Below are 17,679 nucleotides of genomic sequence, written 5' to 3' on the forward strand. Positions count from 1 at the left end.
ACAACAACATGGATAGACTTGTAGGGTATTATGCATAGTGAAATAAGTCAGACAGAGAAAGACAAATACTGTTATGTTATCACTTAAACATGGAATCCAGAAAATAAAACAAACTAGTGAATATAACAAAAAAGAAACAGATTCACAGACCTAGAGAACAAATTCGTGGTTACAAGTGGGGAGAGGCAAGATGGGGTAAGAGATGAAGAGGTATAAACTACTATGTTTAAAGTAATTAAGCTACAAGGATATATTGTACAACACAGGGAATACAGCCAATATTTATCTTTTGGCCGTACCCCGCAGCACACGGGGATCTTAGTTCCCTGAACAGGGACTGAACCCGGGGCCCCTGCAGTGGAAGCATGGAGTCTTAACCACTGGACCACCAGGCAAGGGTCCATAGCCAATATTTTATAATAACTATAAATGGAGTAAAATCTTTAGGAATTGTTCATCATTATCTTGTACACCTGAAACATAACACTGTAACTCCATTATACCTCAATTTTTAAAAAACTAAAAAAAAAAACCGACAATGACATATCACTTCATACCTGTTAGGATGGCTTTTATCAAAAGGCAAGAAATTAAAAGTGTTGGCGAGTACGTGGAGAAAAGTGAGCCCTCCTGCGGTGTCGGTGGGAATGTAAACTGGCACAGCCACTATGGAGAACGGTCTGAAGATTCCTTAGAAATGCAGGAATAGAACTACCTTATGATCCAGCTATCCCACTTCTGTGTATTTATCCAAAGTATATGAAAACACTAACTTGAAAACACTTATGCACCCCCATGTTCATTGCAGCATTATTTACAATAGTCAAGGTATAGCAACAACCACAGTGCCCATCAACCAATAAATGAATAAAGAAGAGGTGAAACACAATATATACAATATAGATACAGCATAGAAAAAAATAAAATCTGGCCATTTGCCACAGCATGGATGGACACTGAGAGTATTATGCTAAGTGAAAGAAGTCAGCTAGAGAAAGCCAAATACCATGTGATTTCACATAGATATGGAATTAAAAAAAACATACAAAGTAAATGAACAAACCACACCAAACAAAAACAAATATGTAGATACAGAGAACAGAGTAGTGGCTACCAGAGGGGAAAGGGTGAAATGGATAAAGAGGATCAACTCTGTGGTGACTATACAAACTAAATCTTTGTTGGTGAGCATGCTGTAGTGTGTACAGAAGTAGAAATATAATGTTGTCCATATGAAACTTATATAAGGTTATAAACAAATGTTACCTCAATAAAAAATAATTTTTAAAAAAGATATACATATAGCAATGATTAAAATGACTATTCGTGGAATTTAAGTTCCAGTTATGGAGGGAAGTGAAGAACTGATAGTTTAAGTTTCACTGAAAAGATGAATTTTTCCAGAAGAGCATAAGCATTGATGGAGTTTGGATATGTAAAGGGCTAAGCTAGAAAGTTAGGAGGTAGCCACTACTCTGAGAATAAATCTTTTAAATTGTGATTACAGAGGGGGTCACAATTTGGAGTAATTGTTACTGAGCCACGTTCATTTGCCTCACACACAGAAAGCCCAACTCTGAGATAGAGAGGTTTGCAGCAGAGAAAGGGTTTATTCACAAGGCAGTCAAGCAAGGAGAAAGGAGAACAAATCTCAAATCCATCTCCCCAAAGGCCAGGGGCTAGGGATATTTACTGGATAAAGAATTAGGGTGGCCTGAGGTGCAGGGAGTGTGGGGAAAGGTGACTGGAAATGAGAAAAAGATCGGGTCGGGACTTCCCTGGTGGCACAGTGGTTAAGAATCCGCCTACCAAAATAAAAAAAAAGAATCCGCCTACCAATGCAGGGGACATGGGTTCGAGCCCTGGTCTGGGAAGATCTCACATGCCTCGGAGCAACTAAGCCCTTGAGCCACAAGTACTGAGCCTGCACTCTAGAGCCTGCGTGCCACAACTACTGAGCCCGTGTGCCACAACTGCTGAAGCCCACGCTCCTAGTGTCCGTGTTCCACAACAAGAGAAGCCACCACAATGAGAGGCCTGCACACTGCAACGAAGAGAAGCCCCCGCTCACTGCAAATAGAGAAAGCCCGCATGCAGCAACGAAGACCCAACGCAGCCAAAAATCAATAAATTAAATAAATAAATACATTAAAAAAAAAGATGTATCGTTATTCTCGGCAGGTGCAACTAAGCTACGTGCTTCTTCAGAGGATGCACGTTCAGAAAACGGCGACATTAGCATATTCTTAGGGTGGAGGTTTTGGCCCTCTGACATCAAATGGCCACCGATCAGACACTCTCGCATGCCCGAGGGGAGAGGCGGTTGTCCCAACCAGTCTTAACCAGCTGAAGTCCAAACTGGACAACTGACTCCAAGTTCCAAAAAAACAACTCGGGCAAACATCTTAAGACTCTTACATCAGAGGTACTTATCTATAGGGGTTGTGAAGAGGCCTTGTAGCTTACTCTTTAGGCTACATCATGCTTGGGGGATATGCAAGTTTTTGTAAAAACAGTTAAAGTGAGCTTGACCAGCGAAGGCAGTTTACAGTTTACTATTTACTAATTAAGTTATAGTCTAATGGATGTAACTGATGACTACCATATAAGTTTCATAATGACAAGGTAAAGAGTATGAGTCAATGAGGTAGGAGGGAGGACAAAATTACTGAAGAGGAAGAGAACTGAGAAGCCAAGATGTGGGGGGAGGAGGGATCCCTGACAATATTAAACTCACCACAAACTACAGCAGATGTGCAATGAGTGAGAATTACAGTGAATCAAGTGCGAAAGTCTTCAAAGACTGTGATAGAGACATTTGCTACACATACATTTGATAAGTGACTGGTAGTAGTATGACTGAACCCCAATGTCTTTAAACAATATTTTGTTTATTTACAGAATGTGGTAATACTATGAAGGCCATAGAGAGAGGGATGAGATAGAGAGTAAGTGAAGAAACCATTCCAAACAAAATGGTCACAAATGCCCTTTTCAAGAAAGTGCCCTCAGAGTTGGTCTTTGAAGAACGAACCAGCACTGCAAAAAGTTGGAGGAAAAGTTGAAACCTAATTTTTTTAAGTAAAAAAAAACCAAGAAGATGGGAATATTTCAAAGAATTAAATATAATATTGGCTAATAAGCATGTGAAAAAAATGATCCACCTTGACTGGCAATCAGAAATGCAAAATGAAAACACAATGATATAGCATTTTACTACACCAGGTTGGAAAACAGTTAAGAGTCTATCAATAAGAAATGTTTACAAGGATGTAATGAAATGGAAACATACTCCGCTCACAGGAGTTTAACCTGTGAAAAATATTTTGGGGGAAAAAAAGAGGAAGGCGTTACCTATTAACATTTTTTTAATCTTTTTTTATAATTTTTAAATTTATTTATTTGTTTGTTTATTTATTTATCTATTCATTTATTTTTGGCTGTGTCTGGTCTTCGGTGCTGCATGCTGGCTTTTCTCTAGTTGAGGCCAGCAGGGGCTACTCTTGGTTGCAGTGCGCGGGCTTCTCATTGCAGTGGCTTCTCTTGTTGCAGAGCACAGGCTCTAGGCACAAGGGCTTCAGTAGTTGTGGCGCATGGGTTTTGCTGCTCTGCAGCATGTGGGGTCTTCCCAGATCAGGGATCAAACCCATGTCCCCTGCATTGGCAGGCAGGTTCTTAACCACTGCGTCACCAGGGAAGTCCCTACCTATTAACTTGAAAAGACACACACAGGACCAATTATAGTAATTCACTCTTAGGTGTATGCAATAAATGTATGAGTTAAGAGTTCATGATTTAAAACCAGAGAAGTCTGCACTGGATGCCTATATCTAACACAAACTTGGTACATATTTAATTTTTGAAACCTCACTTGACCACTCTGAGCTTCAGGTGTTGTGAAAAGTAAAAAACATCATTTTTTTTTCAAAGAGGGCAGGAAGACACTTTTGCAGGTCATAGATAACTTTTATGGTTTTGATTGTGGTGATAGTTTCACGAGTGTATTCTTATCTACAAACTCAAGTTGTTTACATTAAATGTGTACAGCTTTTAGTACATACCTTAACTACTGGGTCCTGGTGGCGCAGTAGTTAAGAATCCACATGCCGGGTTCGAACCCTGGTCCGGGAGGATCCCACATGCCGTGGAGCAAATAAGCCCATGTGCCGCAACTACTGAGCCTGCACTCTAGAGCCCAAGAGCCACGACTACTGAGCCTGCGTCCCACAACTACAGAAGCCCGTGTGCCTAGAGCCCGTGCTCCGCAACAAACAGAAGCCACCGCAACGAGAAGCCTGTGCACCGCAGCGAAGACTAGCCCCCGCTCGCTGCAACTAGAGAAAGCCCGCACGCAGCAACAAAGACCCAACGCAGCCAAAAGTACATAAAAATAAACAATTTTTTCAAAACAAAGATCAGGGCTTCCCAGGTGGCACAGTGGTTGAGGGTCCGCCTGCCGACGCAGGGGACACGGGTTCGTGTCCCGGTCCGGGAAGATCCCGCAGGCCGCGGAGGGGCTGGGCCCGTGAGCCATGGCCGCTGAGCCAGCGCGTCTGGAGCCTGTGCTCCGCAACGGGAGAGGCCACAACAGTGAGAGGCCCGCGTACCGCCAAATAAATAAATAAATAAAATTAAATTAATTTAATTTAATTTAATAAATGAAGATCATTTTTTAAACCTCAGTAGAATGGTTGACATATAATAAATACTGAATAAAACAATTTAATTATACTAAGATTGTTTTAATTTTATAACAGCTTTTATCTTCAGGAAGGAACTGCCACAAATATTTGACTATTAAGACAGAGCTTTACCTAAACATATATGAGTATTTTCCATTTACTCCTGGAATGAAAGCACAAGCATTAAAGGAATTTCATGGAACGTTTTATGTTGCCAGGGGGGTGGTCTATTTGAGTGGTTTTTTTCTCTAGAATGCCTGAAATCAAAGGAAAATATTAACCTTAAAGGTGACTGATATTTAAAGTTCCATTTTCGGTGTATCTTTTTTTCTCTAAAAATGAAGTACACGAGTATTCTGGCCCCTGGAGGACTTTAACAGTAGCTTTCTACCAACCACAGCCCCGGCTGTTGGGCAGCACAGATACCGCGAGGTCTACGGGGCGGGGCCTTGGAGGGGGCGGGGCTTCGCGTGACATTTTGCGAGTAGGATTTCACTGGCTTCACCGGCCACATCTTTCGCTGTCTGTTGCGTAGACGAATCGGCGTGACGAGCTGAAGATTCGAAGGCGCCAGGCCCAGCCCCGCGCCAGACGCCGTTCCCCTAGAAACCTGAACTGCAGGACCAACTGCAGGAGGCGGCCCCGGAGCTCCGAGGACTCGTCCCGTATCGCGCCGTCCTGCCGTCCCCGCATCGCGCCGCCCCGCCCCGGCTTGCCTCAGCCGTCGTCGAAACCCGTCACAGCGTGCAGGATCGAGCGCCTCCTCGCCCTCTGCCAGGCCCCGGGGGCGCCGTCCGTCGGTCGAGGTCATGGGCAAACGGCCCCGCAGGCCCAGTGCCTACCCTGCGGACTGGTGGGGACCGCAGACCGAAGGACCCGGCCCCGCCAAGCGCCGCCGAACGGAGGAGCCCGAGGACCCCGAGTCCGAGTCCGAGGCGGCGCCCAGCCTGGACAACCTGACGGGACCTCCGGCCGCGGACGCGCTCACTTCCGTAGTGGTGCTGCCCGCCGGCTGTGCCCTGCACCTGCCCCTAGATGACGTCGACGTGCTGCTGGCGCCCAAGCCCACGTCCGTGCTGCAAGTGTCTCTCGGAGATCACATCCTCACGCTGGTCCCCGAGGCCCTCCTGGGCTGGGGCGTGGAAGGCCCGTGGGGACAGGGCCTGCAACGGGCCGCTTTCCTGAGCGCTCCAGGGGAGTACATGGCCCGGGAGCCGGGATTCTTCTGCGCAGCTGTCCCAGAGATCGCCCGCCAAGAAGAGGCCAACCAGGAGGAAGCAGACGCCGAGCTCCTGCCGCCTGGGATGGAGGCTGAAGCCGGCTCCGTCACTGAGCTCCGCAGCCCCACCGCAAGGGTGTCGGGACCCAGCGCGCAGGGCTTTGTCCCAGAGCCCCGTCCTCGGGCGCCCAATCCTAGTCCAGAGAAACGCTCTCCTCACCACGACGACAACCTGCACTTGCACCTTCGGGCGCTCTCCCTCGACTCACCACTCCAACCCCTACCTCCCTCTCCTAGTCCGGGTCCTCACGAGCGCCCCCAACGCCCTTACCGTCCTAAGCGCGAGGCCCAGAGATGTCTGTTCCCGGAATGAACTGCACCCCGGTGTACACACACACACACACACACACACACACACACACACACACACACACACACACACACACTCTGGCTACCATCCTGGAGGCCCAATGGATTTCCCGGCGTCTTTTACACTGAATGTCCTACAACCTGGAAATTAAGCATCTCGTGGGCCAACAACTCCTTTTCCCCTCCAGACTGGCTATAGTAGCAGGAGAAGACGTCAGGAAAAGAAAGCGGACTCTATACCTCATCTTTGAAATGGAAAATCTGCCCAGGGATACCGGACAATGTGTGTTCAGACGTCTGGACTTCTTTACAACATCATTCTCAGGCCTATCCATTCCCGCTCGTTTGCATTGGTTATTTTCTCTCAAATTCTTCTCTCTCCAGCACCATACCCTATTGCTACCCTATTTCTCCCCAAACCAATAAATAACTGGATTTCTCATGTTATATGTTTTCCCATGCATTTATGAAGATTTTTAGCCATGGCTTTTCTCTTTCTTGGTGTTTTGAGCTGCTCTCCTGGAAAGTTGCAAAATAGTATGATGGTTACTATACATAATTGTATGATGTTTGTTCATAGCTTCCTCTTAACCTGAGGAAGTTCTCTTCCAGTCAAGTTCACTTGTCATTATGAATAAATGCTGGATTTTATCAGATGTTTTCAGCATGTATTAGGATATGCATTTCCTTTTTAAATCTCTTCCTCCGGTTATTTTGACTCAGAGACTGATGTAAAATGTTTGCATTCCTGCTATTCCACATTATTCATACCTTTTAAATTCTACCCCGAGTTTTTTCTTTTGTAAATCAAACCTCTAACTTTTAAAACATTAATTTAGGGGCCTCCCTGGTGGCGCAGTGGTTAAGAATCTGCCTGCTAATGCAGGGGACATAGGTTCGAGCCCTGGTCTGGGAAGATCCCACATGCCGTGGAGCAACTAAGCCCATGAGCCACAGCTGAAGCCCACGCACCTACAGCCCATGCTTCGCCACCAGAGAAGCCACTGCAGTGAGAAGCCCGTGCACCTCAACGAAGAGTAGCCCCCGCTCACCGCAACTAGAGAAAGCCCGTGCGCAGCAACGAAGACTCCATGCAGCCAAAAATAAATAAATAAAAATTTAAAAAAATAAATCATTAATTAATTACCATATTTCTTTCACATTTTTATAAAAGAAATAAAATCTACAGGTAAAGCTGAAAACAAGATGGTTTCAGTTTTTTTAAACATCAATACTATTTATATTCACCAACATGCTTTACCACTTCCTCTCTACCTTTTTATTCTTATATTCCACTCTCAAAGTCTAGCCTCAATTTTCTTCTTGCTGAAGAATATACTTTAATAGTTCTTTCCACTATACCCTATGTGTAGTAAATTATCTTGGTTTTGTAAATCTCAACATGTTTTGTGTAGTACACTCTCATAGTCTTGTATATCTGAAAATTTTTATTATGTATTCATTCCTAATTCTAAAGTGTTATTTAAGTACTTTAAAGACATTACTCCATTGTTCTGCCATTTTTTATTGTTGTTGCAGGCAAGAGGTCTCTGCCAATCAAGTTGTTGTTCCTTTTATATTTGACTCAGCTGTTCATTAGCACATTTTAAAATTTTATTTTATTTTTTAATTGAAGTATAGTTGATTTACATTGCTGTGTTACTTTCTGGTGTACAGCAAAGTTATATATTTTTTCCATATTCTTTTACATGGTTATGGTTTATTACAGGATATTGAATATAGTTCCCTGTGCTATACAGTAGGACCTTGTTGTTTATCTGTTTTACACTGAATACATAATAGTTTTATATCTGCTAATCCCAAACTCCTAATTTATCTCTCCCCCACCCTCTTTCCCCTTTGGTAAACATAAGGTTGTTTTCTATGTCTGTGAGTCTATTTCTGTTTTGTAAATAACTTCATTTGTGTCATATTTTAGATTCCACATATAAGTGATATCATATGATATTTATCTTTCTTTGACTTACTTCACGTAGTATGATAATCTCTAGGTCCATCCATGTTGCTACAAATGGCATCATCTCACTCTCATTTATGGCTGAGTAGTATTGCATTGTATAGGTATGCCACATCTTTTTATCCATTCATCTGTAGATAGACATTTAGGTTGCTTCCATGTCTTGGGTTTTTTTTTCATTTATTTATTTATTTATTTAATTTTTGGCTGTGTTGGGTTTTGTTGCTGCACGTGGGCTTTCTCTAGTTGCAGCGAGCGGGGGCTACTCTTCGTTGCAGGGCGCAGGCTTCTCATTATGGTGGCTTCCCTTGTTGCAGAGCACGGGCTCTAGGCACACAGGCCCCAGTAATTGTGGCATGTGGGCTCAGTAGCTGTGGCTCGTGGGCTCCAGGCTAGCGGGCTTCAGTAGTTGTGGCACACGGGCTTAGTTGCTTGGTGGCATGTGGGGTCTTCCCAGCCCAGGGCTCAAACCTGTGTCCCCTGCACTGGCAGGCAGATTCTTAACCACTGCGCCACCAAGGAAGTCGCCAGTTGGCTATTTTAAATAGTGCTACTATGAACATTGGGGTGCATGTATCTTTTCAAATTAGAGTTTTCTCGGGATATTTGCCCAGGAGTGGGACTGCTGGACCATATAGCAACTCTTTTTAGTTTCTTAAGGAATCTCCATACTGTTCTCCATAATGGCTGCACCAATTTACATTCCCTTCAACACTGTAGGAGAGTTCCCTTTTCTCCACACCCTGTCCAGCACTTATTATATGTGGACTTTTTAATGATGCTCATGCTGACCAGTGTGATGTGATACCTCATTGTAGTTTTGATTTGCATTTGTCTAGTAATTAGTGATGTTGAGCATATTTTCATGTGCTTTTTGGCCTTCTGTATGTCTTCTTTGGAGAAATGTCTATTTAGGTCTTCTGCCCATTTATTTATTTTTTTTTTTGTGGTATGCGGGCCTCTCACTGTTGTGGCCTCTCCCGTTGCAGAGCACAGGCTCCGGATGCACAGGCTCAGCAGCCATGGCTCACGGGCCCAGCCGCTCCGTGGCATGGGGGATCTTTCCGGCCGGGGCACGAACCCGTGTCCCCTGCATCGTCAGGCCTACTCTCAACCACTGCGCCACCAGGGAAGCCCTACACTAAAGTCTTTAATGCATTGAGATGACTTATGTGTGTGGTTTGAGATAGTGGTCTAGTTTCTTTTTTTCTTTTCTTAGCATGTGGCTGTCCAGATTTCCCAACACCATTTTTTAATCTAAATTTATTTATTTATTTATTTTTGGCTCATTGGGTCTTCGTTGCAGTGCATGGGCTTCTCATTGCAGTGGCTTCTCTTGTTGCGGAGCACAGGCTCTAGGCACACGGGCTTTGGTAGTTGTGGCACAGGGGCTCAGTAGTTGTGGCTCGCGGGCTCTAGGGCACAGGCTCAGTAGTTGTGGCGCACGGGCTTAGTTGCTCCGTGGCATGTGGGATCTTGCCAGACCAGGAATCGAACCCGTGTCCCCCTGCATTGTCAGACGGATTTTTAACCACTGCACCACCAGGGAAGTTCCCCCGTCACCATTTATTGAAGAGACTGTCCTTTTCCATTGTACGCTCTTTGCTTCCTTGCCATGAATTCATTATCCATATATGTATGGATTTACTCCCAGGTTCTCAGTTATGTTCCATTGACCTATGTATCTGCTTTTCTGCAAATATAATGCTGTTTTGATTATTGTAGCTTTATAATATAGTTTTAAATCAGAGAGTGTGATACCTCCAACTCTGTTCTTTTTATCAGGATTGCTTTGGCTGTTCAGGGTCTCTTATGGTTTCATGTAAATCTAAGGCTTTTTTATTCTATTTTTGTGAAAAATATCCTTGGGACTTTGATAGAGATTGCATTGAATCTGAAGATTGCTTTAGGTAATAGAGACATTTGAACGATGTTATTTCTTCCAATCCATGAGCACAGAACACTTTTCCACTTATTTGTCTCCTCAGGCAAGGGAAACACAAGCAAAAGTAAACAAATAGGATTACATCAAACTAAGAAGTTTCTGCACAGTAAAGGAAACCAGCAACAAAATGAAAAGGGAACCTACCTAATGGAAGAAGATACTTGCAAATCATATATCCAGTAAGGGGTTAACATCCAAAATATAGAAAGAACTCACAACAACAACAACAAAAATGAAACAACCCCAAAATGGGTATAGGACATTTTCCAAAGAAGACATAGATGGCCAATAGACACATGAAAAGATGTTCAACATCACAAATTATTAGAGAAATGCAAATCAAAACCACAAAAGTCTATTTCTCTTAAAGTCTATGTCTCATGTAAGTATTGCTCCCCAGCTTTCTTTTTATTTCCATTTGCATGGAGTATCTTTTTCCATCCCCTCACTTTCAGTCTATGTGTGTCTTTAGATCTGAAGTGAGTCTCTTGTAGGCAGCATATATATGGGTCTTGTTTTTGTATCCATTCAGCCACTCTTTTTTTTTTCAAAACAAACAACTTTTTATTGAAGTATAGTTGATTTACAATGTTGTATTAGTTTCAGGTGTACAGCAAAGCGATCTATATATGTATATATTCTTTTTCAGATTCTTTTCCATTATAAGTTATTATATACAAAATATTGAATAGAGTTCCCTGTGCCATACAGTAGGTCCTCATTTATCTATCGCCCTATGTCTTTTGATTGGAGCATTTAGTCCATTTACTTTGAATAATTATTGATGTGTATGTTCTTAATGCCATTTTATTAATTGTTTTGACGTTGTTTTGTAGTGCTTTTTTCTTCCTTTCTTCTTCTTTCATTCTTTTGTCTTGTGATTTGATGACTATCTTTAATGTCATGTTCAAATCCTTGCCTCTTTTTTCTGTGTGCATCTATTATAGATTTTTCTGTTTGTGTCTATCATGAAGTTTATATACAGTGATATATTGTTATATGTGATTGTTTTAAGTTGCTGATCTCAAATCTCAAATGCATTTAACAACCCTACAATTGTACTCTCCTCCCCTTATGATTACTGTTTTTGACATCATATTTTACATCTAATTATTTTGTGTATCCCCAAACTGCTTACTGTAGATACAGATGATATTACTACTTTTGGCTTTTAACCTTCCTACTAGCTTTGTACATGGTTGATTTTCTATCTTTACTGTATAATTTTTTAATCTGTCTCCTAAGGCAAAGGAAACAAAAGCCAAAATAAACAAATGGGACCTAATTAAACCAAAAAGCTTTCACACAGCAAAGGAAACCATCAACAAAATGAAAAGACAACCTACTGAATGGGGGGAAATATTTGGGAATGAGATGACCAATAAGAGGTTAATATCCAAAATATATAAACAGCTCATACAACTCAATAGGAAAAAGCAAACCACCTGATTGAAAAATGGGCAGAAGGAACAGGATAGAAAGCCCAGAGATGAACCCACTCACATATGGTCACCTTATCTTTGATAAAGGAGGCAGGAATGTACAGTGGAGAAAGGACAGCCTCTTCAATAAGTGGTGCTGGGAAAACTGGACAGGTACATGTAAAAGTATGAGATTAGATCACTCCCTAACACCATACACAAAAATAAGCTCAAAATGGATTAAAGACCTAAATGTAACGCCAGCAACTATCAAACTCTTAGAGGAAAACATAGGCAGAACACTCTATGACATAAATCACAACAAGATCCTTTTGGACCCACCTCCTAGAGAAATGGAAATAAAAACAAAGATAAACAAATGGGACCTAATGAAACTTCAAAGCTGTTGCACAGCAAAGGAAACCATAAACAAGACCAAAGACAACCCTCGGAATGGGACAAAATATTTCCAAATGAAGCAACTGACAAAGGATTAATCTCCAAAATTTATAAGCAGCTCAGTAGCAAACAAACAAACAACCCGATCCAAAAATGGGCAGAAGACCTAAATAGACATTTCTCCAAAGAAGATATACAGACTCCCAACAAACATATGAAAGAATGCTCAACATCATTAATCATTAGAGAAATGCAAGTCAAAACTACAATGAGATATCATCTCACACCAGTCAGAATGGCCATCATCTAAAAGTCTAGAAACAATAAATGCTGGAGAGGGTGTGGAGAAAAGGGAACACTCTTGCACTGCTGGTGGGAATGTGAATTGGTACAGCCACTATGGGGAACAGTATGGAGGTTCCTTAAAAAACTACAAATAGAACTACCATATGACCCAGCAATCCCACTACTGGGCATATACCCTGAGAAAACCGTAATTCAAAAAGAGTCATGTACCAAAATGTTCATTGCAGCTCTATTCACAATAGCCCGGAGCTGGAAACAACCTAAGTGTCCATCTTTGGAAGAATGGATAAAGAAGATGTGGCACATATATACAATGGAATATTACTCAGCCATAAAAAGAAACGAAATTGAGCTATTTGTAATGAGGTGGATGGACCTAGAGTCTGTCATACAGAGTGAAGTCAGTCAGAAAGAGAAAGACAAATACCGTATGCTAACACATAGTTATGGAATTTAAGGGAAAAAAATGTCATGAAGAACCTAGGGGTAAGACAGGAATAAAGACACAGACCTACTAGAGAACGGACTTGAGGATATGGAGAGGGGCAAGGGTAAGCTCTGACAAAGCGAGAGAGAGGCATGGACATATATACACTACCAAATGTAAAACAGATAGCTACTGGGAAGCAGCCGCATAGCACAGGGAGATCAGCTCAGTGCTTTGTGACCACCTAGAAGGGTGGGATAGGGAGGGTGGGAGGGAGGGAGACACAAGAGGGAAGAGATATGGGAACATATGTATATGTATAACTGACTCACTGTGTTATAAGGCAGAAACTAACACACCATTGTAAAGTGATTATACTCCAATAAAGATGTAAAAAAAAAGAAGTTTATACAACTCTTCTCAATACTCTGTAATAACATATATGGGAACAGAATCTAAAAAACAGTGGATATATGTATAACTGATTCACTTTGCTGTACACCGGAAACTAACACAACATTGTAAATCAACTACACTCCAATAAAAATCAATTAACAAAAATGGGCAGAAGAGGTGAACAGACATTTTTCCAAAGAAGACATAACAGTCGGGCAACAGGCACATGAAAAGATGCTCAACATCACTAACCGTCAGAGAAATACAAATCAAACCACCATGAGATACCACCTCACACCTGTAAGAACACCTAACATCAAAACGACCACAAATAACAAATGTTGGCTAGGTTGTGAAATAAAGGGGACCCCCGTACACTGTTGGTGGGAATGTGAATTGGTGCAGCCACTGTGGGAAACAGTGTGGAGGTTCCTCAAAAAACTAAATAGAATTACCATATGATACAGCAATTCCACTCCTGGGTATACATCCAAAGAAAACTAAAACACTACTTTGAAAAGATACATGCAGCTGAATGTTCATGGCAGCATTATTTATGACAGCCAAAATATGGAAACAACCTAAGTGTCCATCAACAGATGAACAGCTAAAGAAGATGTGATGTGATACATATATGCATGTGTGTGTCTGTGTGTATGTATATACTCAGCCATAAAAAAAAGTGAAATTTTGTCATTTACAACAACATGGATAGACTTGTAGGGTATTATGCATAGTGAAATAAGTCAGACAGAGAAAGACAAATACTGTTATGTTATCACTTAAACATGGAATCCAGAAAATAAAACAAACTAGTGAATATAACAAAAAAGAAACAGATTCACAGACCTAGAGAACAAATTCGTGGTTACAAGTGGGGAGAGGCAAGATGGGGTAAGAGATGAAGAGGTATAAACTACTATGTTTAAAGTAATTAAGCTACAAGGATATATTGTACAACACAGGGAATACAGCCAATATTTATCTTTTGGCCGTACCCCGCAGCACACGGGGATCTTAGTTCCCTGAACAGGGACTGAACCCGGGGCCCCTGCAGTGGAAGCATGGAGTCTTAACCACTGGACCACCAGGCAAGGGTCCATAGCCAATATTTTATAATAACTATAAATGGAGTAAAATCTTTAGGAATTGTTCATCATTATCTTGTACACCTGAAACATAACACTGTAACTCCATTATACCTCAATTTTTAAAAAACTAAAAAAAAAAACCGACAATGACATATCACTTCATACCTGTTAGGATGGCTTTTATCAAAAGGCAAGAAATTAAAAGTGTTGGCGAGTACGTGGAGAAAAGTGAGCCCTCCTGCGGTGTCGGTGGGAATGTAAACTGGCACAGCCACTATGGAGAACGGTCTGAAGATTCCTTAGAAATGCAGGAATAGAACTACCTTATGATCCAGCTATCCCACTTCTGTGTATTTATCCAAAGTATATGAAAACACTAACTTGAAAACACTTATGCACCCCCATGTTCATTGCAGCATTATTTACAATAGTCAAGGTATAGCAACAACCACAGTGCCCATCAACCAATAAATGAATAAAGAAGAGGTGAAACACAATATATACAATATAGATACAGCATAGAAAAAAATAAAATCTGGCCATTTGCCACAGCATGGATGGACACTGAGAGTATTATGCTAAGTGAAAGAAGTCAGCTAGAGAAAGCCAAATACCATGTGATTTCACATAGATATGGAATTAAAAAAAACATACAAAGTAAATGAACAAACCACACCAAACAAAAACAAATATGTAGATACAGAGAACAGAGTAGTGGCTACCAGAGGGGAAAGGGTGAAATGGATAAAGAGGATCAACTCTGTGGTGACTATACAAACTAAATCTTTGTTGGTGAGCATGCTGTAGTGTGTACAGAAGTAGAAATATAATGTTGTCCATATGAAACTTATATAAGGTTATAAACAAATGTTACCTCAATAAAAAATAATTTTTAAAAAAGATATACATATAGCAATGATTAAAATGACTATTCGTGGAATTTAAGTTCCAGTTATGGAGGGAAGTGAAGAACTGATAGTTTAAGTTTCACTGAAAAGATGAATTTTTCCAGAAGAGCATAAGCATTGATGGAGTTTGGATATGTAAAGGGCTAAGCTAGAAAGTTAGGAGGTAGCCACTACTCTGAGAATAAATCTTTTAAATTGTGATTACAGAGGGGGTCACAATTTGGAGTAATTGTTACTGAGCCACGTTCATTTGCCTCACACACAGAAAGCCCAACTCTGAGATAGAGAGGTTTGCAGCAGAGAAAGGGTTTATTCACAAGGCAGTCAAGCAAGGAGAAAGGAGAACAAATCTCAAATCCATCTCCCCAAAGGCCAGGGGCTAGGGATATTTACTGGATAAAGAATTAGGGTGGCCTGAGGTGCAGGGAGTGTGGGGAAAGGTGACTGGAAATGAGAAAAAGATCGGGTCGGGACTTCCCTGGTGGCACAGTGGTTAAGAATCCGCCTACCAAAATAAAAAAAAAGAATCCGCCTACCAATGCAGGGGACATGGGTTCGAGCCCTGGTCTGGGAAGATCTCACATGCCTCGGAGCAACTAAGCCCTTGAGCCACAAGTACTGAGCCTGCACTCTAGAGCCTGCGTGCCACAACTACTGAGCCCGTGTGCCACAACTGCTGAAGCCCACGCTCCTAGTGTCCGTGTTCCACAACAAGAGAAGCCACCACAATGAGAGGCCTGCACACTGCAACGAAGAGAAGCCCCCGCTCACTGCAAATAGAGAAAGCCCGCATGCAGCAACGAAGACCCAACGCAGCCAAAAATCAATAAATTAAATAAATAAATACATTAAAAAAAAAGATGTATCGTTATTCTCGGCAGGTGCAACTAAGCTACGTGCTTCTTCAGAGGATGCACGTTCAGAAAACGGCGACATTAGCATATTCTTAGGGTGGAGGTTTTGGCCCTCTGACATCAAATGGCCACCGATCAGACACTCTCGCATGCCCGAGGGGAGAGGCGGTTGTCCCAACCAGTCTTAACCAGCTGAAGTCCAAACTGGACAACTGACTCCAAGTTCCAAAAAAACAACTCGGGCAAACATCTTAAGACTCTTACATCAGAGGTACTTATCTATAGGGGTTGTGAAGAGGCCTTGTAGCTTACTCTTTAGGCTACATCATGCTTGGGGGATATGCAAGTTTTTGTAAAAACAGTTAAAGTGAGCTTGACCAGCGAAGGCAGTTTACAGTTTACTATTTACTAATTAAGTTATAGTCTAATGGATGTAACTGATGACTACCATATAAGTTTCATAATGACAAGGTAAAGAGTATGAGTCAATGAGGTAGGAGGGAGGACAAAATTACTGAAGAGGAAGAGAACTGAGAAGCCAAGATGTGGGGGGAGGAGGGATCCCTGACAATATTAAACTCACCACAAACTACAGCAGATGTGCAATGAGTGAGAATTACAGTGAATCAAGTGCGAAAGTCTTCAAAGACTGTGATAGAGACATTTGCTACACATACATTTGATAAGTGACTGGTAGTAGTATGACTGAACCCCAATGTCTTTAAACAATATTTTGTTTATTTACAGAATGTGGTAATACTATGAAGGCCATAGAGAGAGGGATGAGATAGAGAGTAAGTGAAGAAACCATTCCAAACAAAATGGTCACAAATGCCCTTTTCAAGAAAGTGCCCTCAGAGTTGGTCTTTGAAGAACGAACCAGCACTGCAAAAAGTTGGAGGAAAAGTTGAAACCTAATTTTTTTAAGTAAAAAAAAACCAAGAAGATGGGAATATTTCAAAGAATTAAATATAATATTGGCTAATAAGCATGTGAAAAAAATGATCCACCTTGACTGGCAATCAGAAATGCAAAATGAAAACACAATGATATAGCATTTTACTACACCAGGTTGGAAAACAGTTAAGAGTCTATCAATAAGAAATGTTTACAAGGATGTAATGAAATGGAAACATACTCCGCTCACAGGAGTTTAACCTGTGAAAAATATTTTGGGGGAAAAAAAGAGGAAGGCGTTACCTATTAACATTTTTTTAATCTTTTTTTATAATTTTTAAATTTATTTATTTGTTTGTTTATTTATTTATCTATTCATTTATTTTTGGCTGTGTCTGGTCTTCGGTGCTGCATGCTGGCTTTTCTCTAGTTGAGGCCAGCAGGGGCTACTCTTGGTTGCAGTGCGCGGGCTTCTCATTGCAGTGGCTTCTCTTGTTGCAGAGCACAGGCTCTAGGCACAAGGGCTTCAGTAGTTGTGGCGCATGGGTTTTGCTGCTCTGCAGCATGTGGGGTCTTCCCAGATCAGGGATCAAACCCATGTCCCCTGCATTGGCAGGCAGGTTCTTAACCACTGCGTCACCAGGGAAGTCCCTACCTATTAACTTGAAAAGACACACACAGGACCAATTATAGTAATTCACTCTTAGGTGTATGCAATAAATGTATGAGTTAAGAGTTCATGATTTAAAACCAGAGAAGTCTGCACTGGATGCCTATATCTAACACA

The 17,679-nt window shown here is 41.7% G+C and overlaps 1 protein-coding gene across 1 annotated transcript in view; it reads left to right on the top strand.

Annotated features, from left to right (window-relative positions):
• LOC132490477 (vomeronasal type-2 receptor 1-like) overlaps positions 1 to 17,679 on the top strand; it is a 409,356-nt gene that overhangs the window by 111,703 nt on the left and 279,974 nt on the right.

This window comes from Mesoplodon densirostris, chromosome 5 (genome assembly GCF_025265405.1).
Source record: "Mesoplodon densirostris isolate mMesDen1 chromosome 5, mMesDen1 primary haplotype, whole genome shotgun sequence".
In the NCBI taxonomy this organism is placed as follows: domain Eukaryota; kingdom Metazoa; phylum Chordata; class Mammalia; order Artiodactyla; family Ziphiidae; genus Mesoplodon; species Mesoplodon densirostris.